Below are 26952 nucleotides of genomic sequence, written 5' to 3' on the forward strand. Positions count from 1 at the left end.
TGTTTGGGTTTTTCTAATATTTCATTCATATTTACCTTGTTTCTGTATACTGTATCATTTTCTTGCCCATTTGTGTTACAATATTCTTCTACATAGAGCTTTCATGAAATCCATCTTTGTTGACTATCCAGTTATTCCATAAGCAGTCTTGTATTTCTATGAAAAAGTAGAAATTCAAATCACAGTATTGGTGACTTGACTTATCAGAGCATAGTGGCAGAATAATTCATTATGACAATGTTGAATCATCCAATCTAAGTTCAGTTCTATAGTAGATTGGTGATGCCAAAGGTTTGTTTTGCTCTTGTTTCATTTGGGCTCAAATGCACAATCACCACACTACAGCAAATACTTGAAACCTCAGAATCTACCCAAAATAATAGTTTTAGAAAATTAAAATAATAAATACTAAAAAGAGAAAATATTAAATGATTTTATTTGCATAGTATTAATGACACTGATTTAAAATTATCAGTTGTGTCCAAATAGCTCAAGATGAGTTAGCATGAAAATATATTAAAAACACTTTACAATATCCTGAACCCTGAAAAACCTGAAGAATGATAAAGAGAACCATAATACCAGAACAATGAATGTTCCAAACTAGTTCTGTTCCAGTATAGTGACAACATAATATTTAACATATTAATAAAAACTCTAAATAGACAGTGCCATAGCATCCTGTGATAGGACCATTGTGGATGAGTTCCAGGGTTATACAACACACTTAAAACATCATTGCATTCTAATTCTCTTTCACAATATTCCTGAGTTTCTAAAATTAAACTATGAGAAGCATAAATACGCTAATAAATATGAATTAGCAAGTTACACTAAAACTCTTTAAAGAACACTTTAAAATAAATGTAAACAGAAAGTCTGTGCTTTACCCTTTATTACATTATTCTATTAAGTCTATATGCTAGAAATTAGGGTTATATAAAACACATTAACACCCGCTAATGTAAGTTCATATTGCAATCTTAAAAAATGTGAGAATATGATGTAACCAAGATAGGGATGTACACAGTGTCCAATTAGTTCAACACCCCTGTGAGATTACTTGTCAGATGATAGCTGTTCTAAAAGTGATTTGGGGAAGAGTGGCATTTGTCGCTAAGGGACTTGCATAGGAAATTTAAAAAATTATATTTTATTCTTATTCATATGGGTAAGGTCAAAGCTCTTGACATCACCATAACTTGTGTTCATGCCAAACCAAGCACGCTTTACAGTCACCCATGCATGGAGTAATTTGATGAACTCAAACTATTGATTCATACATGTATATGTCAGATTTCAGTGAAATGTGTCAGAGTTCCTGTTTCTCACCAGTTAGCTGAACAACACAAGCTCTGTCAACTTGGAGTTCCTCCCCCACTTTTTGTAAAATGGCAGGATTTGGCTTCCAACCAAAAATTTTCTCCCAACCAATTCATTAGCATATACCAGTATACATCTCTCCCTTTTAGCTGCTATAGAAATTAAGCATTTTCTTCTTCCATAGGAAAACACATACACAGGCACACTCAGTCCTTCACTGCATCAACTGATTAAGGAATACAGGAAGACATTGACATCTGTGGATGAGAAAACTGAACTAAGGGGTGAATAAATATATTTGACAGTGGATTACAGCACATTCTTGGAAACCAGAAGAAGCTATTGCAAGTCATGTTAGAATCATGTACCTGTTAAAGTCATTGGATGATTTTGCATCTGAAATCTGTATTTATGAAATCATTTCTCTCTTTAAAACTGATTTCCTTTCTTCAATACAAACAATTACTTCTAAGGATCAGAGCTGTCTTGAAACACTCGCTGTCCCCTTTAACCACCTTGTGGCTGCCCATGAGGTGAGAAATTAGAAAATTTCATATGATTCTTTATCACACACATGGAGATAACAAGGTTATGACATCTGAAATATTTGCAATAAACTCTGAAATTGTAACTAAAGAACTACCTTTCAAAGTAACTCAAACATCAGATCTACTCATTGCCATGTTCCATATCAAACTAATGTCATGGATGGTCATGCTACTGAAACAGGAGGATTCAGGGATGGACATGGGGCATCTTACCGTCAGCTCCTCTTGAGGAGTTTGGATCAGACCTTAACAAGCATCCCTCTTCTTTGAGTGGACTCTCATGTCTACGCTCCAGCACCAGTGCCACCTCTGTCAAGGCTCAGAATGTTTCCAGGGATTCTCCTTACAGCCCCAATACAGAGCCATTTTCTTCAGAGCCTCTCTCCAGGATACAGATGTAGTCTCCTAAAGTGTTGCCTTTTTCAAGGAGGTTGGAGCAATGATGACACTCAGAGGTTGGGAGTGAGGCAGGAGGAAGACAGCAAAACCCAGAAGAGGTCATTTAAAATTCTCTCACCTTGCTTCCCTCTAGAGCATGATTAGGCTACCACCTGTTTCAATAATGAGAGTGACTGCTTGGGGAATTGAGGGTAGCTCTAAGAAACTTTTGTCTCTTCTACCAATTGCCAAAAACAATTACCAGTGATTACTGGCTGTCTCCCAAGGATCAGAAAGAAAGAGTAGTGATGGAAACTTTGCTGTGTTCCACTGAAACTGAAAATCACTTCTTTTTGGGAGGACGGCCACTATTGCTTTCCCTCTGCCCAGACACCCTTCTGAGTGTTCTGACTCCTGGTTCATCAAATCTCTGAACAGATAATCAAAAGTTGGGGCTGACTCTGTGGCGCAGGCATTGAAATCCATGGTTTAAGTGCTGGCAACCTATATGGGAGCCGGTTTGAGTCCCGGCTGCTTCACTTCTGATCCGGCTGTCTGCTGTGGCCTGGGAAAGCAGTAGAAGATGGCCCAAGTCCTTGGGCCCCTGCACTCACATGGGAGACCTGGATGAAGCTCCTGGCTTCGGATTGGCGCAGCTCTGGACATTGCAGCCAATTTGGATGTGAACCAGTGGAAGGAACCTCCGTCCCCCCGCCTCTCCTCTCTCCTTGTACTCTTTCAAACAAAGAAATAAATCTTACAAAAAAAAGGTTACCAGCATGTTACAGCTCCTCAATATCTTTCAGTCTCTTTTACAAATGGCATTGCTCCTCTTTCTTTTTTTTTTGACATAAAGATTTACAAGGTGAGAAGGAGAGAGACAGAGAGAAAGGTCTTCCTTCTCTTGGTTCACCCGACCAGATGGATGGTACAGCCAGAGCTACACTGATCTGAAGCCAAGAGCCAGGTGCTTCCCCGGGTCTCCCATGTGGGTGCAGGCACCTAAGCACTTGCACCATCCTCCACTGCCCTCCTGGGCCACAGCAGAGAGCTGGACTGGAAGAGGAGCAACCAGGACTAGAACCTGGTGCTCATATGGGAGGCTGGCACTGCAGGTGGAGGATTAACCAGTGAGCCACGGCACCAGCCCCAGTGCTACTCTTCTTAAAATAACTATGCTAGCTTGTTTATCCTGTATGTTTCATGCTTCTGTGATTTCTCTTCTCACTTTTCACAAGGGAACATTTTTGGAACATTTTTACTCTTTCCAGTTCTTCAGTTCCTATGCACTTCTGGACAAATTCTAATCTGAGGTTTTTACCTGCAAATCTAATACATGAACAAACCTCTAAGCCAAGAATCATATCTTATATTTTACTTAAATTTCTCAGTAGCTGTAGATACAGGTGATATAGTTCACTTTTTTTTTATATTGTGTTGGCGAGTTCCTCCACTTCTCCTATTGCTTAATAAGAAAAGACCCCACACCTCAATCATTAATCCTAGATTTATGTACATCATATTGGGAATCTTATCCAGTGTCAACAATAAATAGAAGAAACCAAACATTTCCAAAGTTTCCCTCTTTCCAGATCTCCCTCCACAACTCCACATTCTTCTGTAACCTAGTCGTGGATGTCTAACAACGTCACAAACTCCACCTAGTCAAACCTCATTCCCGACCTTTTTTCCAGCTCTTCTCTGACTGTATCCTGCCCTAGCTCAGTTGATTACAGCTGTATCCTTCAACTGAGAACAAAATCACAACACCATGCTTAGCACATTAAGGTTCCTCACTCCATGCATCCCATTCTACAAGCATTTCTGCTGGTTTCATCTACAAAATTCATCAAGAATACAGGTAACTTTCATCACCATACAAATTGCCAGCATTGGCAAAGCACAAATTTTTTCCTAAAATTTTTATTTTATTCATTTAGAACCAGAAAGACAGGAATACAGGGAGTGACAGACAGCTCTCTTCTGCTGACACACTACATCAGATTCTTCCAGTGATTGTCATTGAACCAGGATGAATTTGAAAGCCAGGAATGGGTCTAGCTCTCTCACTCTTACGGCAAGAATCCAACTTGTTTAGCCCTCAACTAATGCTTCCCAGGTGTGCAGGAGCAGAAATCAGGTCTTGAGCACAGGGACTCTGGGCATCCTAACTGGAATCCTAACTGCTAGAATCTGAACCCACCTTGCTCCATTCTCTCTTACTTGACTTTCTGCACTGCTCATCTGAATGCTATCCTTGTACACAGCTTTATTTCTTCTGGAGTCAGTTCTCACTCAACAGCCAGTATGCCTTTGGATCAGCTTGGTGCACTGGCCACAACACGCTGGCCACGGACGCCATTGGATGGTGAACCAACGGCAAAGGAAGATCTTTCTCTCTGTCTCTCTCTCTGTGACTGTCCACTCTGCCTGTCCAAAAAAAAAAAAAAAAAAAAAAAAGAAAAGGAAAACACCCTTATTTGATGTAGGCAAAGTAGAAATGAGAAGCCCCTCCTTTTGCATGTCTGGCTATCTCTAAATGAAATAATTTTGTGTTCATGCTCAGTCTATCTTGTTTTGATCCTAGCCGCTAACTGATTTAGCAAATATAAATACTATATAAAATATGGCAGGGTGAACTGATACATGGACAGTATGCAGCATTCTGGATTTTCATGCTATAACCCGTTTACGAAACTCATTGATCTTTGTGCCGCAGGTATACCACAGCCTAGAGACATGGGGGTCTCTGTTGATGAGCACAAAAGGGCTAACACAGGGGAAAGATGAACCCATAAGGGCAGAGGTATTCACCAGCCACCAGCTGGGTTTATCAAAGAGGGACATATAGAAAGTAAAGAAGGAAGACAGTGCATAAAAACAGAAAAATGTGCTCACTAGGATCAGGATGCTGTGGGTGGCTCTTGTCTCCAGGAAGCATTTGGGAGAGAGGCTTTTGCTGTGAATGTGTAGGACCTTCTGCTTTATGTCTGTACAAAATGATCAACATGCAGCCACTGGCCCAAATCATTAACACCAAATACAACACATCAGTGAAGGAAAACATCATGGAATACCATAAGGATATACTTCTGTCAATAATTATGCCAGAACAGTACCCTAAGTCTTTTTTCCCTGTGAGATTGTTGCTTTCCCCCATCGCTGTAATATACATAGGAGCAATACTATTCACCTAAAGGTGAAGGGTCCAGCAGAGGACGATGGAAAGTCGAACAGATTTGAGGACTTTGACCTGAGCTCCATCCACTGGGGGCTGCTAAGGCTGATTGTGATGGCCTGGAAGCCACTCAGGAGAGAAGTTGTACTCAGAGACACCCCTCTGGCCACTCTGTGAACATAGAAAACTAGTTTGCATCCAAAATCGTCCATGACATATTTCAGCCCAAAAGCTGCCATGGTCTGAGGAATGCCTCTCGAGAGCAGAACCAAGCAGTTGGCTACAATTAGGTTATGGAGAATCAAATCCATGTGCTTCATCCCTCGTCCAGTGCAGGAAAGGAAGCCATAGCAGAGAAGGAGCAGGATGTTTCCTAGGAATCCGACTCCTGTCTGAGAGACAAAGATGATTCCCATGGTCAGAGCCCTGGATGGCATGTAGTCACAAGGACAGTAGTTCACGCAAAGCCAGTAAGTCCTGGAAAGAAATGGAGTTAATGTGTTTCATCAAGGAAGCTTAAGTTCATTTCTTCTTCCACCCACTGTTTTCCCCACTCAGAAATGCCTGCTAGAAAAATACATTCTTTGTATTTTCTTAAGAGGCATTGGGATGCTGGCTGAGTATATCTTCTCACATGGCTATTTCAGATTTTTCTAAGAGTTTTCATCCATATTCACCTTGTTCCTACATGATATATCATTTTCTTGTCTATTTGGGTTACAGTAGTGTTTTGGTTAAGTGTTCCTTCTACAACTAACCAATTATTCTGGTATTTGTATGAAAATGCAGAAATCAAGTTACCTGATGGGTGAGCGATTATATAGGAGAAGAATGACAGAATAATTATTTATCACAACATTTAATTATGTATTCTAAGTGCAGTGGCACGTTAGAATGCTGAAGCCAAAGACTTACTCTTTTTTCATTGGCCCCAATGAACAATGATACTATCACAGCAAATGTTTGAAAGCAAATATTGAAAGTATGAATAACTCATGCCAACTAAAGTAGAAAATAATGAAGAAAATAATTAACTGATTTCTTTTGTATAGAATTGAAAATGTAGTATAATAAGTAACACTAAATTTATTTTTAATTAATTATTTAATTTGTTTGTAAAAGAATACAAATTTCATAAGTACAATTTTAGGAATATAGTTGTTGTTCACACCATACGCACCCTCCCACCCATACTCCCACCGTCCTTCCCTTTTCTCTCACCTTCCCAGTCCCACTCCCTATTAGGATTCATTTTTAAGTAACTTTGAACCCAGAAGACCAACGCCGTACTAAGTAAAGATTTCAACAATGTGCACATACCTGCATACACACACAAAAAACCCGAGAACTAGTTTTACACTTACCTTGCATAAATACAACTCATTGAGGACAGATGTCCTGCATGGGGAGTTCATACACAGTGACTGCTGTTGTTAATTTTACAATTAACACTCTTATGTATGATGTTAGTGACCACCCAGGGCTTTTTTTTTTTAACTTTTATTTAATGCATATAAATTTCCAAAGTACGACTTATGGATTACAATGGCTTCCCCCCCATACCGTCCCTCCCACCCACAACCCTCCCCTTTCCCACTCCCTCTCCCCTTCCATTCACATCAAGATTCATTTTTGATTATCTTAATATACAGAAGATCAGCTTAGTATACATCAAGTATGGATTTCAACAGGGCTCTTGACATGAACTGCTAGGCTATAAAAGGCTTTCGAATGCACAAACTCCTTCAGTATTTAGACAAGGCCATAAGTAAAGTGGAAGTTCTCTTCTCCCTTTAGAGATAAGTACATCCTTCTTTGATGGCCACTTCTTTCTGCTGGGGTCTCACTCACAGAGATCCTTCCTGTAGAACATATTTTTTACCATAGTGTCTTGGCTTTCCATGTCAGAAAAGCTCTCACTGGCTTTTCAGCCAGACCAGGAAAGGTTTGGGCTGATTCTCAGGACAGAGTAACACTTAATTTAATAAGTATGAAAAACCAGTTGTGTCCATACAGCTCAGGATCAACTAGCATGAAAATATATTTCAAAGGCCAATGTTGTCTTAGGCTGCTGCCTGCGATGCCTGTATCCTGTATGTGCACCAGTGAAATCCCAGCTGTTCCACTTCCAGTCTGGCTCTCTAATTTGCCTGGGAAAGCAGCAGAAGATGGCCCAAGTCTTTGGGCTCCTGTGCCCATGTACAGGCTTTGGCTCTATATTACGATGAATGAATATGAACTAGCAAGTTGTATTAAAAGTAAAGAATTTATTTTTAAAAGGTGAACAAGAAAGCTTGTGCTTTTATGCTTTATCAAACTTTCCATAAAGTTTATGTGTTAAAATTTTGTGTTTAGATCACCACACAACAAATAAGGAACCCCTAATGGGAGTTCCTACTGCAGCCTTAAAGAAATAGGAAGAATTCTGATTAAATTAACCAAGATTGAGACGTGGACAGTGTCTGGTTGAGCAATAAGCCCTGGGAGGCATCTTGTCGGATGGTAACAGGGATATTCGGGGGCTGCTCTAAAAGTGACACAGGAGAGAATGGAGCTCTGAGCTCACCAATGGACATGTTGGAAGAAAAAAATACATTCTAGAGCTTATTCAGAGGGGTACAGCCAAATAGCTACATCACCACTAACCTATGTTCATTCCAAACCAACCTGAGTCTACTGCCACCCACACGTGAGGTAATTTGATGGACTCAAACTATTGACTCATGTATGTAGATTTCAGTGAAATGTGTCAGATTTCCTGTTTCTCCCCAGTTATGTCAACTTGTAATTTAATTCCAATTGTTTAAAATGCAGCATTTGATTTCCAACAAAAATTTCCTCCCAATCGGTTCTTCTTATTACTGTATACCAGTATGTATCTTTGTGGTTTAGCCCCTGCAGGACTTAAATATGTGGTTATTTCCTAGCACTAGGAAAGAAAGTGATCATTTGTGGAATTTGAAAAACATGGTACTCTGATTCTGAGCCCCTGGTTTGATTAAAAGAGACAGTGATTGTTTCTCTCTCAAGAAGTGTAGTCTGTAAAAGAATTTCCCCCCTCTTGAATGAGAAAAGGAAAGTAGTCTTAAAGAGACAAACAATTTCATCAATAGAGATGTCTGTGCAAAACCATCCAGCACCTTTAACAGGCATTTGATTCTAACATGACCTGTGATAGTTTTACCTGGTTTCCAAGATCATGTTTTAATCCATTCTTAAGTCCATTTATTCACACCTTAATTCAATTTTTTGAATTAAGTGCAGTGCCGGCATACTATTTGAGTGCTGTTTCCTATCCTTGCTGCTCTACTTAGGATCTGGTGCTCTGCTAAGGCCTGGTAAAGCAGTAGAAGATGGCCTAAGACCTTTGGCCCCTGCACCAATGTGGGAGACCCAGAAGCAACTCTTGGCTTCTGACTTCAGATCGGCACAGCTCCAGCCATTGAGGCCAACTGGGGGAGTGAATCAACAGATGGAAGACTTTTCTCTCTCTCCCTCCCCCCCCCTTTACTCCTCACTATGTACAACTCTGACTTTCAAATACATAAATCTTTAAAAAAATACAAAGAACGTATTTTTCTTTCTTTCTTTTTTTTTGACAGGCAGAGTGGACAGTGAGAAAGGTCTTCCATTTCCATTGGTTCACCCCACAATGGCCTCTGTGGCCGGCGAACTGTGCTGAAGTCAGGAGCCACTGATTCATATGTCCCTCTTTGATAAACCCAGCTGGTGGCTGGTGAACACCATTGCCATTATAGTTTCATCTTTCTCCTGTGTTAGCCCCTTTGTGCTCATCAGCAGAGACACCATGTCTCTAGGCTGTGGTATACCTGCGGCACAAAGATCAATGAGTTTTGTAAATGGGTCATAGCATGAAAATCCAGAATGCTGCATACTGACCATGTATCAGTTCACCCTGCCATATTTTATATAGCATTTACTTGGCTAAAACAATTTGTGGATAGGATCAAAACCAGATAGACTGAGCGTGATCACAAAATTATTTCATTTAGCAGATAGCCAGGCATGGAACAAGGAGGGGCTTCTCTTTTCTGCTTTGCCTACATCAAATAAGCGTGTTTTTCTTCAGTCTTTGTCCTCCTGTGTCCTTAGCTCCTTACCAATGCTACTAATCTTCCCTTTAGCATTCACTTTTTTTGAAATCTTGATTTGAGATATTGTGATAGTAAAGTCTACTCTCAGTTTTACTTCTTCAATTAAATACCAAAAGTGAACGCCTAAAGATATAAGATTCCTTCCTTCACTCTGACTCTTTGGGGGCTATAAAAAGACAGTGGATGTATTTTTGATACAGTTTTCCTTCCCAGGTTCATTGGAGGAATTTTAAGTGATTTAAGAATGAAGAAGTCGCTATCATTGATTCTATAAGTATGTTAAGTCGTAAACCCTCAGATTTATTCCAAACACAATTCCACAAGCCCATCTAGAACAGGAATTCTGGAGGCAAAGTATAGTGGAAAAATACTGCCTTCATTCCTCAAAGGAAAGTTATGAGTAAGCCAATTGGAAAAACCCAGGGGAAAAATAAGGGAAAATATCCCTGGGACTGCATTCTTCAGATATTTTTGTGAGCAGGGTCTTTATACCTGAGATCGTGGACAACAGAATTGTGATATAACTGAATGGCAGATTACTCTGGATAAATCAGAGTAAATTGTGTGCATCACAACGTTGAAACTTTTTTAGAAGATCTCAGGCAAAGATGTTAATTTTGATATTAGAATGTCCATGTGAAACAAAATTGGCTAAATAAAATCTCATATTTTTTACAAAATGCTGACACCACCGAAAGCTATTTTAAGGAACAAGTTAATTTACCAAGAAATAGAGGAGGAAGAAGTAACTAGAGGAAGGCACGCTTGCCTTTTTTTTTTAAGATTTATTTATTTGAATGTCATTACAGAATGAACGTCCATCTGCTGGTTGACGTCCCAAATGACCCCAAAGTCAGGGCTGGACCAGGCTGAGGCAAGGAGCTTCTTCCTGGTCTCCCATACCGGTGTCAGGGAACCAAACACTTGGGTCATCTTCTGGCACTTTTCCCAGGCCATTAGCATGGAACTGGATCAGAAGTGAAGCAGCCAGGACTGAACCAGTGCCCACATAGGATGCTACAGCTGCAGGTGCCGGCTTTACCTGCTACTCCACATTCTGGCCCAGCATGTCTGTAATACATGAGTAAAGACCAGGTGAAAATGACAGAGGACATGAGGGCACTGAGGTACAGGGAGCAACAGAAGGAAGTTGAACACAAAGCAAGGCTGTGTTTCTGGCCAACCTGAGGGTTTTGTCTCCCAACCAGGATTCTGGCTTATTTCTCTGAAATATGCACAGTCACTGCCTTGAAGAACGAGACAAAGAAAGCGAAAAAGGAGAGAATTGTCAGAGTGTTATAAATGGTTCATGATCAAGTCAAGAAACTTTTGTTGGGTCAGCATTGTGGTTAGTGGGTTAAATCAGCAGCTGTAACACTGGCATCACATGGGGTGGGATGGAGGCACTGTTTCCACTCCCAGCTGCTTAGCTTCCAATCCAGCTCCCTGCTTATGCACTTGGGAATGCAGCTGGAGTTGGCCTAAGCACTTTGGTCCCCACCACCTACGTGGGAGACTTGTATGGAGTCCCAGACTCCTTGCTTAGGCCTGACCTAAGCTTTGGTAGTTGAAGCCATTTGGGAAGTATACGACAGGATAGACCATCTCTTTTGTCTGTAGGTCTCTCTCTGTCACTCTGGTTTTCAAAGAAATAAGATAAATCTTGCAAAAATGGAAACTTTCATTGACGGTTTCAACAAACTCAAGTGGAATACCTAATATGTATCACCCATTATCAACTGTGTATGGGAGAAAATGGAGAACAAACCACTTAGGGGATGAATACTTCATGGGTGAGTGTGTAATGAGATATTAGGTAAGCCAATAGGAGGAGGCCTTATTGGAAAGATGATATTTGAGGCTAGACTTGAAAGGAGATAAGGGAGACAGTCACATGAATATTGAGACAATTTGACCACAATAGAAGAAACAGGCTATTCCAGCAAAGCCTGGAATGTACATGGAACCAAGAGAGTAAGCAGCAGCATGTCAAAGAGGAGGATTGACAGGCTACAGAGGAGGAATTCTCAGACAGCCACACAACACTGTAAGCATTTTTGGTTCTCTCAGAAAAAATGAAGAGGTTCTGGAGGGTTTCTACCACTATGTTGTCATTTCCCAGCCTCATATATTGAGCCATATGTCTGGTGAGTGAGAACTGACTTCAGAAGAAATAAAGCTGTGAACAAGGATAGCATTCAGATGAGCAGTGCAGAAAGTCAAGTAAGAGAGGATGGAGGAAGGTGGGTTCAGATTCTAGTAGTTAGGATTCCAGTTAGGATGCCCGGAGTCCCTGTGCTCAAGACCTGATTTCTGCTCCTGCACACCTGGGAACCATTAGGTGATGGCTAAAGAAGTTGGATCCCTGTTATAGGAGTGGGAGAGCTAGACCTAGTTCTTGGCTTTGAAATTTGGCTCAGCTCCACCACAATCACTGGAGGAATCTGAGGTAGTGAATAAGTGGATGAGAGCTATCTGTCTGTCTTTCCCTGTCTTCCTGTCTTTCTGAGTCTAAATAAATTAAATAGTGGCCAGTGACAGGCATCGCGAATTTACCGGGTCTGCCTGCTGTCGGCCTATTCAAACTGGTGGTGCAAGGCCCAGCACACCCGGTGTGGGCTGCAGAGCGGCAGAGCCCGAGTGAGGCGCGTGAGCGCTGGGCACTCAGCGGTGGGAGAATAGCGGGCCAGATGGCAGCGCTCTGGGCGGGGCGGATCTGAGAGGCGAAGGCAGGAGCGCTGGCTGTCTTTCACTTCTCCACCACTCCCCACAGCTGCGGGGGCTCAGGCTCAGCCAGGCGTCGAACCCCGAACCCTGGCGCTGCCTGCCCGGGTCCACAGCAGCAGAAGGCGGGCCCGTCCTCTGACAGGGACGCCGGCGCCAAGGCCTCCCGGCAATAGTACTCAGTACTTTCCAAAATGGGAATCCCAGGGCTCCTTACGGGAAGCACGATTTCCTTGGCACAGACGTTGTTTCTGTGCACCTGCTTGCCCAGGGCCCGTGAGGACGAGGAGGAAAGTGAAGCCAAGTCCGTGTCTGTTTCACTCAGCCTCAGGGTCTTCATCAATTCATGACGAATCTCCACCTCTCGACCCTGCAACTCCGGCGAGGCCCAGGGGGCAAAGGCTCAGTGATGCTCACGGCGGCCACAATGACAACGACAATGACATGTCGGTTCTGTCAGGTGTTTCAGGACCTCTCCGAGCCCTGAAGCCGTGGAACATTCCAGATGTCCTCACGACCACGGCCACAGTGACAACGACAATGACATGTCAATTCTGACTGTCGGGGTATCAGGACCTCGCCGAGCCCTGAAGCCGTGGAACATTCCAGATGTCCTGACGGCCATGGCCACAGTGACAATGACAAGGACATGTTAGTTCTGCCAGGAGTTTCAGGACCTTGCCGAGCCCTGAAGCAGTGGAACATTTCAGATGTCCTGATGGCCACGGTGACAGTGACAACGACAATGACATGTCAGTTCTCACTGTTGGGTGTTTCAGGACCTCGCCGAGCCCTGAAGCCGTGGAACAATCCAGATGTCACTGAGGGCCGTGGCCACAGTGAAAACGACAATGACATGTTGGTTCTGACTGTCAGGTGTTTGAGGACCTCACAGAGCCCTGAAGCCATGGAACATTCCAGATGTCCTGATGGCCACAGCCACAGTGACAGTGACAAGGATATGTCGGTTCTACAAGGAGTTTCAGGACCTCGCCAAGACCTGAAGCCGTGGAACATTCCAGATGACCTGATGGCCAAGGCCACAGTGACAACAACAATGACATGTCGGTTCTGTCTGTTGGGTGTTTCAGTACCTCGCCGAGTCCTGCTGCTGTGGAACATTCCAGATGTCCTCCCGGCCACGTACAATTGTCCATCCTCACACACACGGCACCCGCTGTTCCAGGTGCATCCCAGTGTCCCCAGTGTCGGCCTTCACCTGCGTGGCCTTCAGGAAAACACTAAGGCCTTGGGGTGGTGGGGACTTGGGGGAGAGTGCAGCATGGGGCCCGGGCCAGTTGGGATCACCGTGGGCACCCACGTCCCCGTGTGTGCATCTGGAAACTTGGAGATTCCTGCCCCCCAGACTGCACGGCTTTGTGGGTTCCCCTGGACATGGCTGGTCAGGGTCCTGGTCCTCAGCTCCCAGGCAGCCCTAGAGAGCAGATGTGGACTGCAGGGCCGGTCCCGTGCTCTCAGACTCACTTCCAGCAGGCGCGAGAAGCCCTGCGTCTCTGGTGCCAGGCGCTGAGTCCCTGCTGAGGGCCTCTGGCAGCACCCTGTCTCCGCAGGCTCTGCCTCGGGGCTGCTTCAGCCCCAGCTGCCAGTGCCAAGGCTGCTGCAGGATGTTTCAGCTGAGACTCCCAGCGCTCCTGGGTGCACCTTGGTTTGGGTGTTCGCTGGCACCCCGCTACCCGGCAGGGAGCTCACGGGGACTCCTGCACCCACAGTCAGCAGCCACAGACACCCGCGGCCGCCCCATCCCAGATCCTGATCTTTGTCATTTGTTTGGAGGAACAAATGATATATTTAATATATAAAGTGTTTTCATATCTAAATGTTGAAATATGTATTTTCTTCCTTTCCTCCTTTCTTTCCTCTTTCCCCCCTCTCTCTCTGCCTTCCTTCTTTCCTTCCTTCCCTTGACAGGCAGAGTTAGTGAGAGAGAGAGAGAGACAGAGAGAAAGGTCTTCCTTCCGTTGGTTCACCCCCCCCCCCCCAAATAGCTCGCCATGCAGATCTGAAGCCAGGAGCGAGGTGCTTCCTCCTGGTCTCCCATGCGGGTGCAGGGCCCAAGCACTTGGGCCATCCTCCACTGCCCTCCCGAGCCACAACAGAGAGCTGGACTGGAAGAGGAGCAACCGGGACAGAATCCGGTGCCTCAACCAGGAATAGCACCCATGTTGCTGGTGCCACAGGCAGAAGATTAGCCAAGTGAGCCATGGCGCTAGCCCGAAATATGTATTTTAAAAATTAGTCTATTAAATTTCTATCAGTAAGGATATACATTTTACATCGGGGCATTAGTAAGAATTTTTTATAGTTTCTTCAGTAAATTTATTTTTATTCTTATACAATTTAAACTGATAGGTGTGAATTTGTTCTAACTTTTATTTGATGCATATTCCCGTTTCTTAAGTAAAATATTTTTGTAGATGTTTGATAGTATTGCAGCAGACACGAATACCTTTTGCTATTATTGTTTTTTCATGTTTTAAATCACTGAACTTCTGACAGATATATCATGAAGTTAACAATTAAAACATAAATTTTCAGATAAACCTCTAAGGTGTATTAGAAGTTCATTAACGTTTGTTTTTGACCACTGCCTACCAAATCTGCTTTCTGTTTATCTCTGCTTCCTCAATTTCTAGCAGCGGAGAGATGGGAACTGGAAAACCTTCCAGGTCTATTTGCTGCCTGATTTTTTTCTTGGCTGTCCCAGTTGTTAGCATGGTGACTTGGTCACCAACAGAAAATTCCCTTTTATGAAAATGCTAACATGTAACTAAATGGCTTATGCATTTTAGGTTTTTCTGTCAGTTTTATAATTTTTTTGAAGAACAAATGATCAATTTAATCATGGTGAAATATTTTTTCATAACTAAACTTTGAAACATATATTGTGAGAATTAAATTATTATATTTATATCAATAAGAATATATCTTTATGTTGGAATTGATTAGCATTTTAAGTTTCTTTAGTAAATGTATTTTTATTCTACAGACTTTAAGTTGAAATGTATAAGTTTGTAAGAAAGAAACTTGTATTATACTTCATTTATTTTTATTAGTAATTACATTGATAGCATTATTATACAATTCAGGAGTGCTATTGGTTTATATTTTGGCATCAAGATAAGTATTTTTCCTAAAAGACTTTTGAGTACAGATGATAATTTAGGGGAGGGGCCAGAGTGTATATTTTTTGGCTTATATACTGCATAGAGCTGTTACACAGCTGTTTCTTAAATGTTGCTTTGCAAACTCCATTATTTTAGTGTGTTTTTTAAACTTTTTTTCCATGAGTTTCAAGTTCTACTTTAGACTCTGAAAGGACTTTTAATTCTTATAGGTAGGTGATAATACAGAGATGTATATTATAAGATAATGTATAAGATCCAGTATCTTTGAGCTCAGGGGGGTGGAGCCAAGATGGTGGAATAGTGAGGATGCACACTGATACTCCCGAAAAAGATAGTTTAATAAAAGTGGAGTTACTGTAGTTTCAGGGAAAGTTTCAGGAAAAATTTACTGTAGTTACTGTAAAAAAAAAACTGAAGTTACTGTAGTTTCAGGAAAAATTTTTTCAGGGAAAAAATTGCAGAGGAAACTCTTCCGGATCTAGTGGATGTGACACGGACAACCTATGGGGAAAGCAAGGATGCCAAGCACCGGAACCCAACCTTGGAGTCTATGCATTTGCGCTGGAAAGGGAGGTGAGGCATTGGCAGGGAAATGGCACATAGAGCCTAGAGGGAATGAGGCTTGAAGCACTGCCAGGGAAAGTTCACCAGGCTAACTACAGGAGAGAGGGGGAAAAAAAAGGACCTGTACAGACGAGTTTCTCTCTCTCCACCCACCTCGCAAAGGTGAGTAAGACAAAGAACAGGCGCCATTTTGGACATACGTAAAAGCTGCATGACCTCAGGGCTGTACATGACCTCAGAGCTACGCCTGCCCTCAGTCAAGTAGAAAACCCTGACTCAGGGCAGGGGGTGAAATAACAGGAGGTTAGGACCTAGTGAATGGGTGGAGCTAATGAACTGAGGCGGTGAAAAAAGAGATGGTGGATGAGAGAACTCATGGAGTTCACATGAGTACTCTCCAGAGATGCTACAATTTGGTAACCTTGGCAACCCGGTGGGAGCTACAGGAGAATTTGACCCCACACTGAGGGCAGAACAGATTCTTTATGTGGTCCCTGAGAAAGAGCAGACGAATGATATACCCACAGGAGCCAGAGATCAGAAGCTGATTACCTTCAATTCCACTCAGCTGTGCAGTATTATTTCTCTTCTGAATCAGAGAGAGAGAGAGAGAGAGAGAGAGAGAGAGAGAGAGATTTACCATGCCTAACCTGAGTGTGTCACCTTTGGCATAACCTTAACCCTGAAGAACCAAACAGAGCTCTCTGGCCACACCGATCTCAAGCCTCTAAGGCTCCTCCAAAAGCAGACAGTCCACTTAATACAGTCATAGTATAACAAGAAAAAAAACACCACAGCGAGGGAAGAAGAATCCAAAGAATATCTCTACAATACCAAGCAACAAACACAGAAACCAAGAAAACAAGAACAAGGAAGACATTATGATGCCCCAAATGAACAAGACACCCCAAGCCAAGATTATGAAGATGATGAGATAGAAGAAACGAAAGATATGGATATCAAAAAATTTATGATAAGAACATTTAAAAGTTTTCAAAACAAATTTTTCAAACAGAAATCCTTACTGGACAGGATAGAAAAATCTCTCTCATGAAAATGAAATCTTAAGGAGGAATCAAAATGAAATGCAGAAACTAGTAGAACAGGAAAGTGTGAAAGTGAAGAGAAATAAAAATGAAATGAAGAACTCAATAGATGAAATGACAAACACATTAGAGAGCCTTAAAAACAGAGTCAATGAAGCAGAAGAGAGAATATCACACTTAGAAGACAGAGGACAGGAAGGATACAGTTAAATCAAAGAAAAGAAGAGGAAATTAGAAATCTAAAAAATATTGCTGGGAATATAAAGGATACTATTTAAAAACCCAACGTTTGGGTTCTAGGAGTTCTTGAAGGCATGTGGGAGAAGGAGTGGGAGAAAGGATTAGAATGCCTTTTTAGTGAGATAATAGCAGAAAATTTCCCAAGTTTGGAGAAGGACAGAGACATCCTAGTACAGGAAGTTCATAGAACCCCTAGTAAACATGACCAATAGAGATGCTCACCAAGACACATTGTAATCAAACTCACCACAGTGAAACATAAAGAAGAGATTCTAAAATGTGCAAGAGAGAAATGTGAGATTACTCTCAGAGGCTCTCCAATTAGATTCACAGCAGACTTCTTCTTTTTTTTTTTTTTGATAGGCAGAGTGGACAGTGAGAGAGAGAAAGAGAGAAAGGTCTTCATTTGCCATTTTTCACCCTCCAATGGCTGCCACGGCCAGCGTGCTGCAGCCGGTGCACCGCACTGATCTGATGGCAGGAGCCAGGTACTTACCCTGGTCTCCCATGTGGGTGCAGGGCCCAAGTACTTGGGCCATCCTCCACTGCACTCCCTGGCCACAGCAGAGAGATGGCCTGGAAGAGGGGCAACTGGCACAGAATCCGGTGCCCCGACTGGGACTAGAACCCAGTGTGCAGGCGCCACAAGGTGGAGGATTAGCCTCATGAACTTTGGCGATGACTACAGCAGACTTCTCATCAGAAACCCTACAGGCCAGGAAGGAATGGTGAGACATAGCCCAGGTACTAAGAGAGAAAAACTGCCAGCCCAGAATATTATATCCTGCAAAGCTCTCATTTGTGAATCAAGGTGAAATAAAGACCTTTCATAGCAAACAGAAATTGAAAGAATTTATTGCCACTCGTCCAGCCCTGCAAAAGATGCTTAAGGATGTGTTACCACACAGAAACACAGAAACATGGTCATCAGTATGAAAGAAGGTAAAGGAAGGAAACCTCACAGCAAAAGATCACAGGAAGTTCAAAACATATATTAGAAAATATCTTTGGCAATGGCAGAGCAAAGTTACCACTTATCAATAGCCACATTGAATATTAATGGCCTCAACTCTCCAGTTAAAAAACACAGATTGACTGATTGGGTTAAGGAACAAAACCCATGTATTTGCTGCTTACAAGAAACACATCTTTCCAAAAAGATGCATTCAGACTGAAAGTGAAAGGCTGGAAAAAGATATACCATGCCAAGAGAAATGAAAAAAGAGCAGGTGTAGCCATCTTAATATCAGGCAACATAAACTTTAACACAAAAACTGTTAAGAGAGACAAAGAATGGCACTATATAATAATTAAGGGATCAATTCAACAGGAAGATATAATGATTATCAATGTATATGCACCTAATTACAGGGCACTGGTTTATTTAAAAGATATGTTAAGGGACTTAAAGGGAGACTAGATTCCAATACAATAGTACTGGGGGACTTCAATACTCCACTCTCAGAAATAGACAGATCAACTGGACAGAAGATCAACAAGGATACAGTAGATTTAAATGGCACTATTGCCCAACTGGATCTAACATAGATCTACAGAACTTTTCATCCTACACATAAAGCATGTACATTCTTCTCAGCAGTACATGGAACCTTCTCTAGGATTGACTACATACTAGGCCATAAAGTAAGTCTCAGCATATTCAAAAGAATTAGAATCATACCATGCAGCTTCTCAGACCACAGTGGAATGAAGTTGGAAATTAGCAACTCAGGAATCCCTAGAACATAGGCAAACACAAGGAGATTGAACAACATGCTCCTGAATGAACACAGGTTCATTCAAGAAATCAAAAGAGAAATCAAAAACTTTCTGGAAGTAAATGAGGACAATAGAACAACATATCAAAACTTATGGGATACAGCAAAAGCAGTGTTAAGAGAAAAGTTTATAGCAATAGGTGCCTACATCAAGAAATTGGAAAGGCACCAAATAGATGAGCTTTCAATGCATCTCAAGGATCTAGAAAAACTGCAGCAAACCAGACCCAAATCTAATAGTAGAAGAGAAATAATTAAAATCAGAGAAGAAATCAATAGGATTGAATAAAAAAAATTCAAAAAATCAGCCAAACAAGGAGCTGGTTTTTTGAAAAAATAAACAAAATTGACACCCCATTGGCCCAACTAACTAAAAAAAGAGAAAAGACTCAAATCAATAAAATCAGAGATGAAAAAGGGGACATAACAACAGACACCACAGAAATAAAAAGAATTATTAGAAATTACTACAAGGACTTCTATGCCAGCAAACAGGGAAATCTGTTAGAAATGGATAGATTCCAGGACACGTGCAACCTACCTAAATTCAATCAGGAAGACACAGAAAACCTAAACAGACCCATAACTGAGTCAGAAATTGCAACAGTAATAAAGGCCCTCCCAACAAAGAAAAGCCCAGGACCAGATGGATTCACTGCTGAATTCTACCAGACAATTAAAGAGATAACTCCAGTCCTTCTCAAACTATTCAGAACAATCAAAGAAGAGGGAATCCTCCCAAATTCTTTCTATGAAGCCAGCATCACCTTAATTCCTAAGCTGGAGAAAGATGCAGCATTGAAAGAAAATTAAGACCAATATCCCTGATGAACATAGATGTAAAAATCCTCAATAAAATACTGGCCAATAGAATGCAACAACACATCAGAAAGATCATCCACCGAGACCAAGTGGGATTTATCCCTGGTATGCAGGGATGGTACAATGTTCGCAGATCAATCAATGTGATACACCACATTAACAGACTGCAGAAGAAAAACCATATGATTATCTCAATAGATGCTGAGAAAGCATTTGATAAAATACAACACCCTTCCATGATGAAAACCCTAAGAAAACTGGGTATAGAAGGATCATTACATTCAATACAATCAAAGCAATTTATGAAAAACCCATGGCCAATATCCTATTGAATGGGAAAAAGTTGGAAGCATTTCCACTGAGATCCAGTGCCAGAGAGGGAAGCCCACTCTCACCACTGCTATAAATATAGTTCTGGAAGTTTTAGCCAGAGCTATTAGGCAAGAAAAAGAAATTAAAGGGATACAAATTGGGAAGGAAGAACTCAAACTATTCCACTTTGAAGATGGTATGATTCTTTATTTAGGGGACCCAAAAAACTACTAAGAGACCATTGGAACTCATAGAAGAGTTTGGCAAAGTAGCAGGATATAAAATCAATGCACAATAACAAACAGCCTTTGTATACACAGGCAATGCCACAGCTGAGAAAGAACTTCTTCTTCTTTTATTTTATTTTTTTGACAGGCAGAGTGGACAGTCAGAGAGAGAGAGAGACAGAGAGAAAGGTCTTCCTTTGCCGTTGGTTCATCCTCCAATGGCCGCTGCATCCTGCATGCTGCAGCCGGTGCACTGCGCAGCTCCAAAGCCAGGAGCAAGGTGCTTCTCCTGGTCTCCCATGTGGGTGCTGGGCCCAACCACTTGGGCCATCCTCCACTGCACTCCTGGGCCACAGCAGACAGCTGGACTGGAAGAGGCAAATGGGACAGAATCTGGTGCCCTAACCAGGACTAGAACCCCGTGTGCCGGTGCCACAAGGCGGAGGATTAGCCTATTGAGCCACGGCGCCAGCGAGAAAGAACTTATAAAATCAATGCCATTCACAATAGCCACAAAAACAATCAAATACCTTGGAATAAACTTAACCAAGGATGTTAAAGATCTCCACGATGAGAATTAGAAAACCTTAGGGAAAGAAATAGAAGAGGATATCAAAAAATGGAAAAATCTTCTATGCTTATGGATTGGAAGAATCAACATCATCAAAATGTCCATTTTCCATAAGCAATTTATAGATTCAATGCAAGACCAATCAAAATACTGAGGACCTTCCTCTCAGATCTGGAAAAAAATGATGCTGAAATTAATATGGAGACACAGGAGACCTTGAATAGCTAAAGCAATCTTGTACAACAAAAACAAAGCTGGAGGCATCACAATACCAGATTTCAGGGCATACTACACGGCAGTTGTAATCAAAACAGTATGGTACTGGTACAGAAACAGATGGATAGACCAATGGAATAGAATAGAAACACCAGAAATCAATCCAAACATCTACAGACAACTTATATTTGATCAAGGATCCAAAACCAATCCCTGGAGTAAGGACAGTCTATTCAAGAAATGGTGCTGGGAAAATTGGATTTCCACATGCAGAAGCATGAAGCAAGACCCCTACCTTTCACCTTACACAAAAATCCACTCAACATGGATTAAAGACCTAAATCTATGACCCAACACCATCAAATTATTAGAGAACATTGGAGAAACCCTGCAAGATATAGGCACAGGCAAAGACTTCTTGGAAAAGACCCCGGAAGCACAGGCAGTCAAAGCCAAAATTAACATTTGGGATTGCATCAATTGGAGAAGTTTCTGTACTGCAAAAGAAACAGTCAGGAAAGTGAAGAGGCAACTGACAGAATGGAAAAAAATGTTTGCAAACTATGCAACAGATAAAGGGTTAATAACCAGAATCTACAAAGAGATCAAGAAACTCCACAAAAACAGAACAAACAACCCAGTTAATGATGGGCCAAGGACCTCAAAAGACATTTTTCAAAAGAGGAAATCCAAACATCTAACAGACACATGAAAAAATGTTCAGGATCATGAGCCATCAGGGAAATGCAACTCAAAACCACCATGAGGTTTCACCTCACCCCGGTTAGAATGGCTCACATACAGAAATCTACCAACAACAGATGCTGGAGAGGATGTGGGGAAAAAGGGACACTATCCCACTGTTTGTGGGTTAAGCCACTATGGAAGTCAGTCTGGAGATTCCTCAGAAACCTGAATATAACCCTACCATTCAACCCAGCCATCCCACTCCTTGGAATTTACCCAAAAGAAATTAAATTGGCAAACAAAAGAGCTGTCTGCACATTAATGTTTATTGCAGCTCAATTCCCAATAGCTAAGACCTGGAACCAACCTAATTACCCATCAACGGTAGACTGGATAAAGAAATTATGGGACATGTACTCTAAAGAATGCTATACAGCAGTCAAAAACAATGAAATCCAGTCATTTGCAACCAAATGAAGGAATCTGGAAAACATCATGCTGAGTGAAATAAGCCAGTCCGAGAAGGACAAATATGATATGCTCCACAGGGCTGAAGCCTGTACATTGGCACAGGAGCCCAAAGATTTGGGCCATCTTCTGCTGCTTTCCCAGGCAAATTAGCAGAGAGCCAGGCTGGAAGTGGAACAGCTGGGATTTCACTGGTGCACATATGGTATGCAGGCATCACAGGCAGCAGCCTAAGACTACACTGGCCCTTGAAATATATTTTCATGCTAGTTGATCCTGAGCTATATGGGCACAACTGGTTTTTCATACTTATTAAATTTAGTGTTACTTATTCTGTCCTGAGAATCAGCCCAAACCTTTCCTGGTCTGGCTGAAAAGCCAGTGAGAGCTTTTCTGACATGGAAAGCCAAGACACTGTGGTAAAAAATATGTTCTACATGAAGGATCTCTGTGAGTGAGACCCCAGCAGAAAGAAGTGGCCATCAAAGAAGAATGTACTTTTCTCTAAAGGGAGAAGAGAACTTCCACTTGCTATGGCTTTTTCTAAATACTGATGGATTTTGTGCATTTGAAAGCCTTTTATAGCCTAGCAGTTCATGTCAGGAGCCCTGGGTGGTACTGACATCATGTAAGAGTGTTAATTGTAAAATTAACAACAGCAGTCACTGTGTATGAACTGTGTATTACTGTGTATGAACTGCCCATGCAGGACATCTGTCCTCAATGAGTTGTATTTATGCAAGGTAACTGTAAAAGTAGTTCTCAGGTTTTTTGTGTGTGTATGCAGATATGTGCACATTGTTGAAATCTTTACTTAGTATAGAGTTGGTCTTCTGGGTTCAAAGTTAGTTAAAAAGGGGCCGGCGCCGTGGCTCACTAGACTAATCCTCCACCTTGCGGCGCCAGCACACCAGGTTCTAGTCTCGGTTGGGGCGCCGGATTCTGTCCCGGTTGCCCCTCTTCCTGGCCAGCTCTCTGCTGTGGCCAGGGAGTGCAGGGGAGGATGGCCAGGTGCTTGGGCCCTGCACCCCATGGTAGACCAGCAAAAGCACCTGGCTCCTGGCTCCTGCCACCGGATCAGCACGGTGCACCGGCTGCAGCGCGCCGGCCGTGGCAGCCATTGGAGGGTGAATCAACGGCAAAGGAAGACCTTTCTCTCTGTCTCTCTCACTGTCCACTCTGCCTGTCAAAAAATAAATAAATAAAAAAATAAAATAAAATAAAACAAAGTTAGTTAAAAATGAATCCTAATAGAGAGTGGGACTGGGAAGGGGAGAGAAAAGGGGAGGACGGGTGGGAGTATGGGTGGGAGGGTGCGTATGGTGTGAACAACAACTATATTCCTAAAATTGTACTTATGAAATTTGTATTCTTTTACAAACAAATTAAATTATTAATTAAAAATAAATTTAGTGTTACTTATTATACTAAATTTTTAATTCATCCACTACATATAAAATCACTACATATAAAATGAATATGCTTGGATTCTATACAAAAGAAATCAGTTAATTATTTTCTTCATTATTTTCTATTTTAGTTGGCATGAGTTATTCATACTTTCAATATTTGCTTTCAAACATTTGCTGTAATAGTATCATTGTTAATTGGGGCCAATGAAAAATGAGTGAATCTTTGGCTTCACCATTCTAACATGCCACTGCACTTAGAATACATAATTAAATGTTGTGATAAATAATTATTCTGTCATTCTTCTCCTATAAAATTGCTCACCTATAAGGTAACTTGATTTCTGCATTTTCATACAAATACCTGAATAATTGGTTAGTTGTAAAAGGAACATTTAAACAAAACACTACTGTAACACAAATAGACAAGAAAATGATACAGGATAAACAAGCTAGCATAGTTATTTTAAGAAGAGTAGCACTGGGGCTGGGGCCATGGCTCACTGGTTAATCCTCCGCCTGTGGTGCCAGCATCCCATATGAGCACCAGGTTCTAGTCCTGGTTGCTCCTCTTCCAGTCCAGCTCCTGCTGTGGCCCAGGAAGGCAGTGGAGGATGGTGCAAGTGCTTAGGTGCCTGCACCCACATGGGAGACCAGGGGAAGCACCTGGCTCTTGGCTTCAGATCAGCGTAGCTCAGGCTGTAGCAGCCATTTGGGGGGGTGAACCAAGAGAAGGAAGACCTTTCCCTCTGTCTCTCTCCTTCTCACTGTGTAAATCTTTATGTGAAAAAAAAAGAAAGAGGAGCAATGCCATTTGTAAAAAGAGACTGAAAGGTGTTGAGGAGCTGTAACATGCTAGTAACCTTTTTGTTTTTAAGATTTATTTCTTTGAAAGAGTACAAGGAGAGAGGAGAGGTGGGGGGACGGAGGTTCCTTCCACTGGTTCACACCCAAATTGGCTGCAATGGCCAGAGCTGCGCCAATCTGAAACCAGGAGCCAGGAGCTTCATCCGGGTCTCCCATGTGCGTGCAGGGGCCCAAGGACTTGGGCCATCTTCTACTGCTTTCCCAGGCCACAGCAGACAGCCGGATCAGAAGTGAAGCAGCCGGGAGTCAAACCAACTCCCATATGGGATGCCAGCACTTAAACCATGGATGTAAACGCCTGCGTCATAGAGTCAGTCCCAACTTTTGATTATCTGTTCAGAGATTTGATCAACCAAGAGTCAGAACACTCAGAAGGGTGTTTGGGCTGAGGGAAAGCAATAGTGGCCGTCCTCCCAAAAAGAAGTGATTTTCAGTTTCAGTGGAACACAGCAAAGTTTCCATCACTACTCTTTCTTTCTGATCCTTGAGAGACAGCCAGTAATCACTGGTAATTGTTTTTGGCAATTGGTAGAAGAGACAAATGTTTCTTAGAGCTACCCTCAATTCCCCAAGCAGTCACTCTCATTATTGAAACAGGTGGTAGCTTAATCATGCTCTAGAGGGAAGCAAGGTGAGAGAATTTTAAATGACATCTTCTGGGTTTTGCTGTCTTCCCCCTGCCTCACTCCCATCTTCTGACTGTCATCATTGCTCCAACCTCCTTGAAAAAGCTACACTTTAGGAGACTACATCTCCATCCTGGAGAGAGGCTCTGAAGAAAATGGCTCTGTATTGGGGCTGTAAAGGGAATCCCTGGAAACATTCTGAGCCTTGACAGAGGTGGCACTGGTGCTGGAGCGTAGACATGAGAGTCCACTCAAAGAAGAGGGATGCTTGTTAAGGTCTGATCCAAACTCCTCAAGAGGAGCTGATGGTAAGAAACCCCATGTCCACCCCTGAATCCTCCTGTTTCAGTAGCATGACCATCCATGACATTAGTTTGATATGGAACATGGCAATGAGTAGATCTGATGTTTGAGTTACTTTGAAAGGTAGTTCTTTAGTTACAATTTCAGAGTTTATTGCAAATATTTCAGATGTCATAACCTTGTTATCTCATGTGTGTGATAAAGAATCATATGAAATTTTCTAATTTCTCACCTCATGGGCAGCCACAAGGTGGTTAAAGGAGACAGCGAGTGTTTCAAGACAGCTCTGATCCTTAGAAGTAATTGTCTGTATTGAAGAAAGGAAATCAGTTTTAAAGAGAGAAATGATTTCAGAAATACAGATATCAGATGCAAAATCATCCAATGACTTTAACAGGTACATGATTCTAACATGACTTGCAATAGCTTCTTCTGGTTTCCAAGAATGTGCTGTAATCCACTGCCAAATATATTTATTCACCCCTTAGTTCAGTTTTCTCATCCACAGATGTCAATGTCTTCCTGTATTCCTTAATCAGTTGATGCAGTGAAGGATTGAGTGTGCCTGTGTATGTGTTTTGCTATGGAAGAAGAAAATGCTTAATTTCTATAGCAGCTAAAAGGGAGAGATATATACTGGTATATGCTAATGAATTGGTTGGGAGAAAATTTTTGGTTGGAAGCCAAATCCTGCCATTTTTCAAAAAGTGGGGGAGGAACTCCAAGTTGACAGAGCTTGTGTTGTTCAGCTAACTGGTGAGAAACAGGAACTCTGACACATTTCACTGAAATCTGACATATACATGTATGAATCAATAATTTGAGTTCATCATATTACTCCATGCATGGGTGACTGCAAAGCGTGCTTGGTTTGGCATGAACACAAGTTATGGTGATGTCAAGAGCTTTGACCTTACCCATATGAATAAGAATAAAATATAATTTTTTAACATTTCCATTGGAAGTCCCTTAGCGCCAAATGCCACTCTTCCCCAAATCACTTTTAGAACAGCTATCATCTGACAAGAAATCTCATGGGGGTGTTGAACTAATTGGGCACTGTGTACATCTCTATCTTGGTTACATGATATTCTCACATTTTTTAAGATTGCAATATGAACTTACATTAGGGGGTGTTAATGTGTTTTACATAACCCTAATTTTTAGCATATAGACTTAATAGAATAATGCAATAAAGGGCAAAGTACAGATTTTCTGTTTACACTTATTTTAAAGTGTTCTTTAAAGAGTTTTAGTATAACTTGCTAGTTCATATTTATTAGCGTATTTATGCTTCTCATAGTTTAATTCTAGAAACTCAGGAATATTGTGAAAGAGAATTAGAATGCAATGATGTTTTAAGTGTGTTGTATAACCCTGGAACTCATCCACAATGGCCCTATC

General features: G+C 41.8%; 1 protein-coding gene, 1 long non-coding RNA gene and 1 pseudogene across 4 annotated transcripts in view; 2 read left to right on the plus strand and 1 right to left on the minus strand.

The window, feature by feature from the left end:
• The window catches only part of LOC138846755 (uncharacterized), a 179197-nt gene that overhangs the window by 122321 nt on the left and 29924 nt on the right, over positions 1–26952 (plus strand). The gene's annotated exons all lie outside the window — the stretch shown is intronic.
• LOC138846749 (vomeronasal type-1 receptor 4-like) overlaps positions 1–26952 on the plus strand; it is a 73251-nt gene that overhangs the window by 29379 nt on the left and 16920 nt on the right. Inside the window, exon 1 of one of the 3 annotated variants that reach the window (XM_070063391.1) lies at positions 24055–25945. The exons of the other annotated variants lie outside the window; for them this stretch is intronic. The gene's annotated coding sequence lies outside the window, so the exon portion shown is untranslated. Of the gene's footprint in view, positions 1–24054; positions 25946–26952 lie in introns of those variants that run through there. 3 annotated transcript variants of the gene reach the window in all.
• LOC138846752 (vomeronasal type-1 receptor 4-like) lies at positions 4739–6299 on the minus strand (annotated as a pseudogene).

Source organism: Oryctolagus cuniculus, chromosome 18 (assembly GCF_964237555.1).
Source record: "Oryctolagus cuniculus chromosome 18, mOryCun1.1, whole genome shotgun sequence".
Taxonomy (NCBI): Eukaryota; Metazoa; Chordata; class Mammalia; order Lagomorpha; family Leporidae; genus Oryctolagus; species Oryctolagus cuniculus.